Source organism: Haliotis asinina, chromosome 6 (assembly GCF_037392515.1).
Source record: "Haliotis asinina isolate JCU_RB_2024 chromosome 6, JCU_Hal_asi_v2, whole genome shotgun sequence".
Taxonomy (NCBI): Eukaryota; Metazoa; Mollusca; class Gastropoda; order Lepetellida; family Haliotidae; genus Haliotis; species Haliotis asinina.
Genome location: NC_090285.1, coordinates 13,458,003 through 13,470,055, shown reverse-complemented (window position 1 = coordinate 13,470,055; position 12,053 = coordinate 13,458,003).

The following is a 12,053-nucleotide window of genomic DNA, read 5'->3' as shown; positions in this document are numbered from 1 at the left end:
ATGGCAATTCTTGTTTCTTCTTTGAATAAAGCGTGCAGTCAAGTTCGCAGTGACAACAAAAATATCCTCTGGGTATGTGATAGAAAAGAACCCCATAAATTAACTTTCAAGTCAAAATCCCACTTCATGGTGATTACGAATATTATAAAATCGCTTCCTTTTTCGAGCATATCCCTACCGGCCAAGTGTTTCAAAATAAGACATATTTGAAACCCCAAACCAAAAAAAATAAAGCCTGTACGTCAGCTATTAATGCTTTGCATATATTACATGGCTTTGCATATATTACATGGCTTTGCATATATTATATGGTTTCTATCATACCCCAGTGGGACTTATAGCTCTTTGTCCGTATTAATTTTCTACGACATTAAGAGTCGTAGCTTATTCGTTGTTTTGTTTTAGCGGTCCGCAAGAGGTTAACCTCATGAACTCACTGCCATAAATACGAGGACGGGTCAAAACGTTCTAAACCTTCATAACTTATGACTGGTGACAGCAACTAATCTTAGGGGTGTTGTTGGACAGCGTTCTGCGTCAGCATTTCCACTTATTTCACTCAAATAGATCGGAGGGAAAGGGGTGATAGTATACTGCGTGTGACTGGGTTTCAGTATACCGTGCCTTAGTGAAGGTCAGTATAGACACTGTCTGTGTGTGTGTGCGCGCGCACGTGCGTGCGTGTGTGTGTGTGCGTGTGTGCGTGCGTGCGTGTGTGCGGGTGAGAGGGGTGGAGGGGGTCACTATACTGTGTCTGACTAGGGTCCAATATACTGTGTGTGAGTGAGGTTCAGTATATTGTGTCTGAGTCAGGTACATATAATGAGCTTGTGAAGCATTCACTTGAATACTGGTAAAAGCGGCGTAAAACTAAACTCAGCTATGTTAAACCTCGGTATTTCAGTAAACTAGCGCTATAGGAACCGTTGTTGACCTATCCGAGCCACACCACACCGAATACACGAGTATGTACGTCGTTTGAAGGAGAAATTTTAAACCATACGAGGTTGGCGTTGTACCCTGCGGAATCCAGCATGTGACAAGACAGCGAAAATGTGTGAGTAATCTCCATTCTGCCCAGCTGTCATCCATTGCACAATGAATTTCGCAACGCGTTTCACAAGCCGTTCAAGTAACTGACAATCTGATAATGTGTACAGATACGATGTTCCTAAAACATTTCACAACGATAACTCCCACGAATGCTCAATAATATTCATTCACTACACCGAAACCTCGGTAGTCCGGACCTTGTGAAACCAATCAACCACCTCCCAGAGGACGCTTGTTTGTGACACACATCGCGATCGGCACATATATTCGATAATCCCAATTTCGTCTCTCTGAACGTCATGCGTCATGCTGATATCACATTCCACCAAAACTCTACAACACCTGTACGTAAAATTCTACATCAGCATTCTTGTCCCTGTGATCCTTTTGCACGTTTAGTTAGTTAGTTAGTCAGTTAGTTGGTTGGTTGGTTGGTTGGTTGGTTATACGGCGTGTGTGTGAGTGTGTGTTATTGTACTTGCCGGCCTAATTGTCCACTGAGTGAATGAGCTTAGTTTTACGCCGCACGCAGCAATATTCCGGCTATATGGCGGCGGTCTGTAAATAATAGTCGCCTTTTATGGCAAGCTTGGGTTGCTAAAGGCCTATTCGACCCCGGATCTTCAGTGGGTGATTTGTCCACTGAAGTGCAGTCTCAACATATATGCCCAACGTAAACAGAACATTCGACATGGCTTTTATTTCCTCTTCAACCACACTCCGGGCAGATGTACAATCCACGCGGTCACGAAAGCGGTGTCGTTTTCAACATCGACATGTGTCGGTGACGTGGACGCTGTAACGTTGTATGTCATGACCACCCGGCCCTAGCTTGCGTTATCGTCTACAACTCGCATTCTGACACACATAATCCCTACAAAGTAGTCAATGATCATATCGCAATAGTCGCTGTACAAATGGGCGTTACACAGTTCACGTGCACATTGTCTTTCTCAGACAGCCTTCACTGAGCATGGCCAATGCAGGGTTACCTTGAAGGCTGTGTTCAATGATCACCTGTCCTAAATCAGTAAGTTCACATGTTTGCCTTTTAAAGGTGACTGTGCTTGTCGTAAGAGGCGACTAACGGGATCGGGTGGTCAGGCACGCTGACTTGGTTGACACGTCATCGGCTCCCAATTGCGCAAATCGATGCTCATGATGTTAATCACTGGTTCCACTGGTCCAGACTCGATTATTTACAGACCGCCACCATATTACTGGAATATTGCTGAGTGCTGCGTAAAACTAAACTCACTCAGTCATGACGATGAAGTGAATATTTTTTACGCCACAAACCAAACAGATCAAATTGCAGGTCAATTTCCAAATTTGTGGACATCTGGGCACTTTTCCTGAAGTAGACATAGCGATTGTTAGAAGCTTAGGACCTGTTAACACTCTCAAAATATTTTTTGTTATATTGGTCTATTATTTATTTATATTAGTTATTATTTCAACCTTACTTTCACAAAAAAGTAAGTAAGTGAGTTTAGTTTTGCGCCGCTTTTAGCAATATTCCCGCAATATCACGGAGGGGGACACCAAAAATGGGTCTCACACATTGTACCAATTTCGGGAATCGATTCCCGTCTTCGGCTCACCGGGCGAACGCTATAACCGCTAGGCCTGTACACTAGGAGATATTAATTTGGTTTCATGTCACGAATGTCAGTTGCCCATTTCGCAGTGAACAAGTTCTGTTTATGATGACTTGGGCGCACCACAAACTTATTTGGGTATTTGTATCTAAGTTCTTATGTACGTGCGTGCGTTCTTCTACGTCAGTGGGGTAGCTTAGTCGTTAACGCGTTCGCTCGTCACACCGAAGACCTGGGTTTGATTCCCCACATGGGTACAATGTGTGAAATCCATTTTCTGGTGTCCCCCGCCGTGATATTCCTGGAATATTGCTTCAAGCGGTGTAAAACTAAACTCACTCACTCACTCTACGTCAGTGCCGACTGAGTTGTGATAGTTACCTGAGACACTACACCAAGCACAGTTTGACATGAATTCATAACCACCTAGACAGTCTGACCTTGTCTACTGACCTACCAGTCCTTGTTACATTCCCTTAGTGCCAAGCGCCAGAGTTATAAAAACGCTACCATCTTCTAACGTATTTCGTATGCTGAAACAGGAGTGGAACCTCTGCCCCACCTCTGGGGCTCTCTGTATGAAGTGCATTTAAAAATGAACAAGCTGCTTTTGACATGATTTATTGCAGTCACTTAATCGGCATGCCGATCGAAAATATTCATCTTGCCTGTTCATTATCAAAGTCTTCTTCGAGCTCTTTTTCCAAACCCGCATATGAAAGGAGGGAGCTGGGGCCCATACAAATGTACACATAAACGATATATGTCCAACGCTTTAAGTCTACCTTCTTAATGCTCAGTCCAGGCTCCAGGAGTCACGGGCGTTCCAATGCATCAGGATCTGCTAACCTCCTAGACCATAACAATCGATTATTGATCTGACATCAATGCACTGCTGGTTGCAGGATCAGTTGATCGAGTTCGGAGACCTCACTGATACCGTACTCCGACCGGATCGTTGTCATGATGTCGATCACTGGATTTGTTGTTCCAGATTCAACATTTACACGCTGCAGCCACGTTACTGGAGAATTTCTGAGAGCATGCGACTCAAAAAATAGACACGAACATTTTCTACCAGATTGAACGTTCCTTTTACATGACAAGCAAAATGTTTCCCAAGGTGATCGTTATCACCATGCCTTAACTCAGACTTGCGACTGTCGTAGTGTCAAGGTTGTATTATTTTTTTATAAATACGTCCCACAGAACGTCAGTTTGTTTTGTTTGTTGATTATCGTCGCACTCGTTAACATTCCAGGTATAGATAACAGAGGTCTGTAAATAACCGAATCAGGACCTGAAAATCAAGTGAATCAACGCATTTGGTTTCCGATGACGTGCATCAATCGAGTGGACGAACCTAGACACCCCATCCCGTTGTCTTTCAACAAGCAAGGGTTGCTGAAGGCCAATTGTAGCACGGAGAATGCTAAAAGATCGATATTCCAAGGCTGATGTAATTGGCTGCAACAGAATCCATTGTCTTTGAGAATAGCACTCAAATGTGTTGAATAATACGTGACAGTACATTCGGCCGCAAAATCAGGAAAAAGAACACCCGGGTAAGGCCGGCGTAGTGAGCAAGTGATTTGTGATTTGCTTTGAAACTAAAGACTCAGGTTCGATTCTTCAATTGGATGTAGCTTGAGAGATGGAGATAGAGAAAGAGAGAAGGAGGATGGGGTGAGAGAGACAGTGAGAGCGAGAAACAGAAACAGATGTCATAATGGTATTCTGTTTATTACTCTCCAACATAAACTGATAGAAACTGCCTACAGTGTGATGGGTAAGCTTTTTGTGAGTCAAGCAAGGTCTAAAACCGCTTAGTCAGTCTAGCGGTAAAAGGGACGAAAATATGCTGAAGAGTAATAAACAGAATATTAAACTCGCTTCCTAGGCTGTCGTACAGACCCTGAAGTATATATATATATAAGAAAGTCCACGCAAGTCTAGAAAATGTGGCAAGTCTAGATTTCCATAGCTTCAGGGTCTGTACCAATCTGCTGAATTCATAGCCAGTATATGGATGGTAATTATCAGCTGATCTCTAGCTGCCACTGGTGTTTAGTATACATTAATGGGGAGGCTCCTCCACAGCTCCCCCATAGCTCCACACTTGGCTAAGACCTCCTGCCCTGTCCTCTCACCGCGAGGCAACATGTGTCAGGTTTTATCCAAGATTCCTGATCTTCCTTCCTGGAATACAGACTTCCTGAGCGAGTCCCTCGACTCACAATGTCTTCGGTAGACCAACAACTACTCTCTGAAATGAACATATTTTACTGCGAAAAGGTCATAGTAAATAAATAAGAAAAACATTATAAAATGGAGACTGAGACTTACGTGGAGACTGAGATCAAACTGCTTTATATAATGCAGACAGAATATTTTGATTTGACAGAAAAATTATATTTGATATCTTTGTTTGAGTTTTGGATACATCCAGTTTTCCAGCCATAGCATTAGTCCCGAGAGATGCTAACTCATGGCTCCATTTCATTATATTTTTTTTTTTCACTATGAACGTATTTTCAGTAAAATATGTTCATTTCAGAGACTAGCTGTTAGTCTACTCGCTTCCGTAAAACCACCATTTTTATTCAGCTCGTGGTCCAAGATTTAGTATCAAACCAATATTGTGAATAAATCAGTTCACTTGCTCATTTAAAAACTTTTATTAAGTCTTTCAAATGTACTGTTCGCAGACATATCAAAACAACACTAGACTTACAAAAGTTTGTAAAGATATATCTTTGAAAGAAAACTAGCTCAATTTTCTTTATAAAAGAAACAAAGACACTGGTGACACACAACTTGACCCTGAGCTAATTCTAGCACTACTTCATCTCTGGCTTTTCCCGTTCCACCCAGAACCTGACAGAAGGAAATGGTTCAGCGACTGTAACACAGTCTAGAATGACACTTTCACTCATATAAACACTTTAGATACACACAACACAAGGAAGATTACATCTGGTCTTTTTCCATTTAATCTTAAATTCATTTCCTACGACAGTTGGTGAGGAAACCTGGTGTTGTTATCGCCGATAAACATCACTAAAGTGGTATCACGGCGTGCCATTATATGACGTAGCCCATGGTGACTCAGTCTTGCTCTGAGGCTGTATTGAAAGCTAAGCCTGGATGTACAGTAATCCTTTCCCTTAAAGGGGCACAACTAGGTGAGTGGGTGAGTTTAGTTTTACGCTGCACGCAGCAATATTCCAGCTATATGGCGGCGCTCTGTAAATAATTGAGTCAGGACCACACAATCCAGTGATTAACAACATGAACATCGATCTGCGCATTTGGGTACCGATGACAGCCCATTTCTGGTGTTCCCCGCCATAATATTGCCTGATTGCGGAGTAAAACTACTCAGTTCTAGAACACCTATGTGTTTCAGTAACCTAAGCCATTGAATATTTTTGTCTTATGTTTAACATAGTGTATTTTCACTGTGTAGAGAGCGAAAGGCATTCCTCAGGGTTATTTTCTTCATTAAATGGCATTTTGGAAACGACTACATGTGTCAACTAAGTCAGTGAGGCTGTCCACCCGATACCGTAAATCGCCTCTTACGACAAGCACAGTCGCAAACATGTGTTGCTGAAGGCCTATTCTACCTCGGGGCCTTCACGGCTCGGTAAAAACTGGGTAAGAACGCTAGTCTCTTAGAGGGATATCTAAAAAAGAAACGTATAACCAAAATATCGATTTAAATGACGGGTTTCATAAAATCGGATTACACAGTAAATAAAGAATGTGCAACAACCAAATTTCACACAGGGTTAGGCACATGTTTCCTTCACTACATACAGTCATTTATATCGCTCTTGAGACATCTGTCTCTGTGACGGCATTGTGACAAAGTCAGTACCTGGGGCCCCTTTCACAAAGCTCTCGTAAGCCTAAGGTCTCGTAACTTTTCTCGTAGCATTCGTACCTCCTATACCATAACAGAGGAAGTAGGAATGCTACGAGAAAAGTTACGAGACCTTAGGCCTACGAGAGTTTTGTGAAAGGGGCCCCTGGTGTGACCACTACGAGCAGCGATATCACTGCTCTGCACCGCCCTGTCATGGACTGACTGAGTCGTCGAATCTGGCGTTGTGGAATCCTTCTCCACTCATCCTGCAATGCATGGCTCATCTGTTGTAGCGTATGTGGTTGAGGCTGTCGGCGTCGCTCACGTCTGTCAGCAGATCCCACAAAAGTTCAATGAGGTTGAGATCCGGCGATTTGGATGGCCATGGTAGCACATTCACATGGTAACACGTGCAGTACGCTCTCTGACGTTGTCTAGCTGTAAAATCTCTCTTCTGACGTCAAGGTCGGGAATAAGGTGACGTTGGAGAATTTCATCACGGTATCACACAGCAGCTAGAGCGCGGTAGGGTCTGTGGTCGAACGTCTCCACACCATTGCAGAAGTACACGACAATGATGATGCCGCAGACCAGGTGCCGTATATGGTCGTACTGGTCGTATCACGATCTGTCGTAGGTGATTTCCAATGGTTTGCGCTGATACTCTACTAACATTGTTGGCTGTGTATGTTGCACTGATTGTACGGTTGCGCAGATGTAACACCCGGATGAAGCGATCCTGTGCCGGAGTTGTGACCCTTGTAGAGTTGTGGAGTTGTGGTACTCTCCCTCACGTTGAAGTGCCTGGCTACTGATGACCGACTTTCTCCAGCTTCCAGACGTCCAACGGCGCTGTTTCAACACTCTTCGTTTAGTCTTGGCATCTTGAAGGTAGCAAATAAGTAATTCGCAACGGGACTGTCACATTTTTATACCCATCGGTATGAAGCTTTAGTACCCGTGCAGCATGCTTATAGCTTTTCTCCATGCGATTTCTCCAAGTTTTAATTCAAGGTGCTGTATTTTGGCGACAGTCCTCCAAATGTTGCGTTCTTGTGTATTGGATTAGTATACGGGCTGTATTCACAGTTAGCAATGACATTTATACTGATTTCAAGCAGTTTTTATTAAAACATTCTACGTTGAAAAACGGATTTTATCTATGCGTTTCTTTTTTCCCCAGCATATTAATTATTACCTTAGAGACTGCTAGTCTACCGATGACCCACTCTCATCGGTTACTGGCATGTCCAAGGGACGTAACTGTGGTCAGGTAGTTGGACTGTAATGTGTCTATAAGGTGTGAGTAAGTGAATTGGGTTTTCCGCCGCTTTCAGCTACATATTCCAGCAACATCACGTCAGGAGACATCAGAAATGGACTTCACACATTGTAGCCATATGGGGAATCGAACCCGGAAATTTGACGTGACACTTGGCTAAGCACATGGCTACCCACCCTATCACTCCCCCCATCTAGATTTGGATGTGCAATACTATAACTAGATATATCATGAGTGGATTTTCAGATAGGGAAGTCCTTGTTGTCTTATACCATTTGTAGTGATTTCGAAACTGTTTTTTTGTCTGGTCGACTGCTACAAATACTTCCGGGTACCCACTATACTGCGGTGTTAATAACCCTGAACCGACAGAATGATTTGTGAGGATGAGCATGTGTGTCAGTTTGTGTGTGAGAGTTTGTGTGTGAGAGTTTGTGTGTGAGAGTTTGTGTGTCTGTGTGCTTGTCTGTGTATGTTTAATTGTTAGTTTATGTTTGTGTATGAGAGTTTGTGTGAATGTGTATAGTATGGGATTTTTTTGTTTGTTTGTTTGTTGTTGAGATTCACCTCACTCACTTTCACACACACTCACTTACCCACTCACTCATTTCGAAACCGGACAACCTGCTGCCATAGTCATATGTGTGAGTGAGTGACAAGATTACACACGCAGATACGCAGGTAGTGAAAAAGTGTGTGCGTGTGCGTGTTCGTGTGCGTGTGTGCTTGTATGCGTATGTATGCATAGGCGGATCCAGAGGGCTGGTGCAAGGGTGTCCTGGTTTCATCCAAGACGAGTTCCCTGGGGGGTAACTCGACTAACAGTACCGATGTGTTTCGAACGTATGACACGCACTACCATGGATGACCCACGGCCCTCCAATTTCCGACTTAACACTCTTCCCATGGGCCCATGGAAGTGTTGTTGTTGTTGTTGTTGTTGTTTTCTTTTTTCAGCATCTTGTATTCCTTAACCATTTCGTCCTCTTTGCCTTCTAAAAGTACACAATGCCTTTTAGAAAGTAGTACAATTCAACATATCGTTAAATCGCGAGTTCAGGGAATAGCTCGCTTGGCAAGAGGTATGACTACACCAACCTACACACAACACAACACCTGAGTAATTTAATGCACACCAGTCACAGGATCATTTGTTACATATTCAGTCAATAATGGGGTGATAGATAATTGATTATTAGAACATGGTGACATTGCAATCAGGTGTTAAAGTGTATAAACAGTACATGCAGATTTGTTACACATACTACATTAATCGCGCTACACATTCAAATGTATACAATGCAATGTATTGTTAAATTTACTACATATTCCACATATACCAGCGGTTGATATCTACTGTAGTTTATGGTTAATATAGAACCGCAATGGTAACGATTTGTCGAAGTGGACGAATGTAAAGTTACACACTAGTTAATGTACACACTAGTTAATATCGCTGTCGCAGATAATCACGTTTACAGATAAAACTTACGATAACGTTGTGAACTTGAGATTATGTCATTTAGACTAAGGCATCGATGACCAGTCGTGAGTATGCCACGAGGGTATACGTGCGACGCACGTGATTTGCCCAGCGTGAACTACAAGACAGATACATGCATTGCACCTTGGTTCGGTTAGCTTTAGAGATACTGGTCAAGTCCGACACTCGTTATCACTGTGACCTTTGACAGGCTGAACATCGAGGAACGTGGTCAGCTGGTCTGTAAATTTCCGTTTTTTAATAACACATACCGTTATAAAATACTGGTAAAACGCTGTCCAGTTTTCCCATAATAATAATATGTTCAGTAGTGGCGGTGGCCGAGTGGGTCATGGGCTGGGACGGGTAGGAACAAAATGGAATCGGGTACCCGCATATACTTACCCGAATCGGAACCGATTACCCCGAAATTTAGGAAATGCAGCGCTTCGGTCAATTATTTTTAATATCTCATCACGATTTGACAGAGAGTATTATAGAAAAGTTGAAAGCATGGGAATAAGACACTGAAAGTGATCTCAGGCTATCTAATTTATGTCCGTTGTCTGTTTAAATAATATACAAAGAGTAATACCATAACTGACATTCCTCGTTAAAACACAGAACCTTTCGTTCCTGCTGTTACTGCAACTTGACTACTCACTACTCATGCGCAGAGAAATTACAGTCGTTGATAATAACCACCATTAATCAGATAATACCAGTGATATAAATGCACGTTACGTCCATACTGAAAAGAGACAATGGTTTATCTAACCTTTACAGTGCAGAGTTCTCTCCCTTAATTCCCGGTCCTAGAGATAGGACTCGATTCCAGCTGTGCCCCATCCGGAATCGAGTACCCCACGATCCGTCCCAGCCCTAGTGGGTTAGATCGCTGACTTAATGTGCTGGCATTCAGTTGTCTGACTCTGCTAGTGCGTGTTCGAATCCGGGTGGCACTCAACCCAACAAATGTACTTGAGTCTGTACTTTGCTGAGAAAGTGTAATCCCAAATATATCATGTGTGGCAAGCATTCTGACATAGTGAGCATGGCTTTACGCCGCTTTTAGCAATATTCTGGCCATATCACGACGGGGGATACCAGAGATGGGCATCACACATATTGTACCCATGTGGCGAATCGAAGTCGGTTCTTCCCACACTCAACTATCAATGATGCCAACACTGACGTTTAACGTTTGCTGTTGAGAGCACTGTTAAACGTATTTAGGTTTTCTAACGTCATCAATGCAGACGCGTGAAGGTCCGGGCACAGGCAAAATGTAGCGCAAGTGGGGTTGCGCAGCGTAGAGAATATGACCAGTCTTCGCTCGCATATTATGAAGACTGATCATATTCTCTACGCTGCGCAACCCCACTTGCGCTACAGTTTGCCTGTGGCTTGTCGTAAGAGGTGATCTTGTGGTGAGGCTCTCTGACTTGGTTGACACATGTCATCGGTTCCCAGTGGCGCAGATTGATGCTCATGTTGTTGATCACTGGACTGTCTGATCCAGACTCGATTATTTACAGACCGTCACCACATATCTGGAATATTGCTGAGTGCGGCGTAAAACTAAACTCACTCACTCACTCATCAATGCACACGGTGTATAAGAAACGCGGGGTAATAATGAAGACACCATTTCATGAGCAGACTGTCCTAACCAAACTACCACAGCAAAGGAGACATATTTGTTAGATTCCAGTCGAGTAGATCTATGTTCATGGTGTTGATTACTTGCTTTTCTGGACTAGACAATTATTTACAGGCTGCTATATTGCTGAGTGTGGCTTTAAACAAACAAACAAACAAACAAACAAACAAACATGGAAGTCAGCTTGTGTTTGTATGTCAAGGGATCAGTCGTGCGCGCCATGCCTTTGATATATAAAGTGGATCACAAACAATTTAGAGCGTTTTGTATATTATCACTATTATTAATTATTGTTAAGATACAGTTGTGAAAAACTTCCTTAAAAAAACAGGAGCGGCGTTTCGGTGGAAGCTTTGACATCGTTATCATACAAAGCATATATTTATCACCGGTTGAGTGCATATAAACAATCACGTGGAAGTTGCTTTGATTAAATTCAGGTTTCGATAGATTAGAGAAACCGGTAAATTACAAATAGGTCAGTTCAGAGTTTGATAGGACATGTCGTATACATACACAAAATTATTATGGTGGGATCTTTGAGTCCTGTTAAGAGTTCTTTAATGATTTGGGGGCGTTGATAAGTTGATATGGTAAGCTGGGCAACCCACGCTCAACAATATTCCATGCGGGCTAGATGGCGGTGGTCTGTAAATAATCCAGTCCGGACCAGACAATCCAGTGATCAACAATATGAGCATCGATCTACGAAATCAGTGAGCCTGACCACCCGATTCCCTTAGTCTTACAAAGAGAAGTGGAAATATAGTTCATGATCCTGTCACTTGCTTCAATCCATTAAAAAGACATTGCGTTATTACGGAAGTTTAAAAGCAGCATCTGGCCATAACGCCTATGAGAAACAGATATAACAGCTGTATGAAAATATTGGTAATAATCTCTCTCTCTCTCTCTCTCTCTCTCTCTCTCTCTCTCTCTCTCTCTCACACACACACACACACACACACACAAACACAAACACGCGCAAATCAAAAGCATGTACACAAAAACAAACGCATGCACCTTCAAACACACGCACGCACGCACGCACGCACGCACGCACGCACGCACGCACACACACACTGGTGCACGAGCCGACA